The sequence below is a fragment of the Eschrichtius robustus genome, chromosome 18 (genome assembly GCF_028021215.1).
Source record: "Eschrichtius robustus isolate mEscRob2 chromosome 18, mEscRob2.pri, whole genome shotgun sequence".
NCBI lineage: Eukaryota > Metazoa > Chordata > Mammalia > Artiodactyla > Eschrichtiidae > Eschrichtius > Eschrichtius robustus.
This window is the reverse complement of record NC_090841.1, coordinates 26074130-26076287: the sequence shown is the minus strand read 5'-3', so window position 1 is coordinate 26076287 and position 2158 is coordinate 26074130. Positions and strand designations below refer to the sequence as shown.

At 48.1% G+C, this 2158-nt stretch overlaps 1 pseudogene; it reads right to left on the bottom strand.

Moving 5' to 3' along the window:
• Positions 1-231: 231 nt before the first annotated feature.
• On the bottom strand, positions 232-1000 carry LOC137751935 (cell division control protein 42 homolog; annotated as a pseudogene).
• Between the last annotated feature and the right edge of the window lie 1158 nt (positions 1001-2158).

Sequence of the window (2158 nt, the reverse complement as noted above, 5' to 3'; positions counted from 1 at the left end):
GCTCTAGAGCTCAGACTCAATAGTTGTGGAGCATGGGCCCAGTTGCACCGCGGCATGTGGGATCTTCCCCGGCCAGGGCTCGAACCCGTGTCCCCTGCATTGGCAGGCAGATTCCTAACCACTGCGCCACCAGGGAAGCCCTGAATCTTAATTTTTAAGATTGTTGGATTGAAACATTGCTTTTCGTATGATGCCGACACCAGCTGTGCAGAAAGGCCTCTGGAGAGACGTTCACAGCAGCACACACCTGCGGCTCTTCAGTTCTGGAGGCTCCAGGGCAGCCAATATTCCATTGTTAAATACATTCTTTAGGCCTTTCTGTGTGAGTGCAGAACACTCCACATGTTTGACTGCCTTCAGGTCACCGGCCAGTTTTTCAGCAGCCTCTGGAGTGATGGGATTCTGTTTATTCCTGGCAAGTTTCTCAATAGTGAAGGGGTCATCTCTGAGATCAATCTGGGTCCCAGTAAGCATGAAAGGAGTCTTTGGACAGTGGTAAGTTATCTCAGGCACCCACTTTTCTTTCACATTTTGAATGAGGATGGAGAGACCACTGAAAAACAGACTAGAAATACACCTGTTTGTGGATAACTCATAATCTGTCATAATCCTCTTGCCCTGCAGTATCAAAAAGTCCAAGAGTATATGGCTCTCCACCAATCATAACTGTGACTGCATAATTGTCAAAAACAGTCCACACAGGGACTTCCCTGGCGGTCCAGTAGTTAAGACTCCATGCTTCCACTGCAGGGGCCACGGGTTCCATCCCTGGCTGGGGAACTAAGATCCCTGCATACTGTGTGTGGTGTGGCAAAAAAATTAAAATAAAAAAAAAAAACAACAGTCGGTACATACTCAGATGGAAATTTGTTTGTTGTGTAGGATATCAGGAGACATGTTTTACCAACAGCACCATCGCCGACAACAACACACTTAATTGTCTGCATTGCTGAAACAGTTCTGTATCCACTTTAAATATTTCAAAGTTGATGCTGACCTCAGCTCCACCACCCACAAAACCACAATTTGAAGAGACAGAGCAAGCATCAGAACCAGACATGGCAGGAATGTTGGAATTATCAGACCAGGAATTGAAAACAACTATAAATAATATGCTAAGGGTTCTAAGGATGAAATAGACAGGATGCAGGAACTGAGGGGCAATGTAAGCAGAGAGATGGAAATCCTAAGAAAAAAACCAAAAAGAAATGACAGAGGTTCTGGTTCAAGACGGTGACGTAGGAAAATCCTGAACTCACCTCCTCCCATGGACACACCGAATTTACGTGGAACAGTTTCCTCTGAAAGAAAGCTAAAAACTGGCAGAGCAGCCCTTCACACCTGGTAAACGAGAGGGAAGCCACATGGAAGCAGGTGGGAAAGGCTGAGGCAGAATCTCACCATAAATCCCCCACCCCCAGTGCAGGGATCTGCAACAGGAGGGAACTCAAAACCGGGATCGTCTCACTGAGGAGTGAAGAGTCTATACCCCATATTGGGCACCCCAACCTTTAAGACCTGCACCCAAGAGACAAGCCCCCAGATATCTAGCTTAGAAGACCAGCGGAGCCTGCACCCGGGAGACTCATGGGCTGTAGCAAACTGAGGGCTGGTGCACAGACCCATGGGTGCCAGGGCCCAGCAAAGAAGCAGCCCTTTGAAAAGTGCCCAGGCTTTCTGTGAAAAAGGACTCACTTGCTACTTTTGCCATTGTTGGTCTGAGGGGCAGAGGCCTGCTGGGAAACTCTCTGGGGACGGAGGCTGGCAGGTGCAATCTTCCTGCTCTCCCTCTTTTTAACTTTCATTTATTTTATTTTTCTTTCTTTTCTTTCTTTCTCTTTCTCCCTTCCTTCCTTCTTTCCTTCCTTTTTTTTTTTTTTTTGTTTTGCTTTTTTTCCCTTTCTTCTCTTTTTGGTGGGTACCATCTTTGCACTACCCCCCCCCCCGCCTTGCTCCAGCCAGTGGGTTCATCACCACCCTCTCTGCTGCTCTCCAGAGCACCAATATCTCCCAAAGGGGAGGAACTTCTACACATGTCCAGTGCCCCAGTTTGTATGTCTGGTGACCTGGTTTCTACAGCTGCCACCCAGGGGATGCCCCTAGATAATCTGGCTCTGGAAGCCAGAGGGGCTTGCGCTCCTGGGTCCCACAGAGAGAC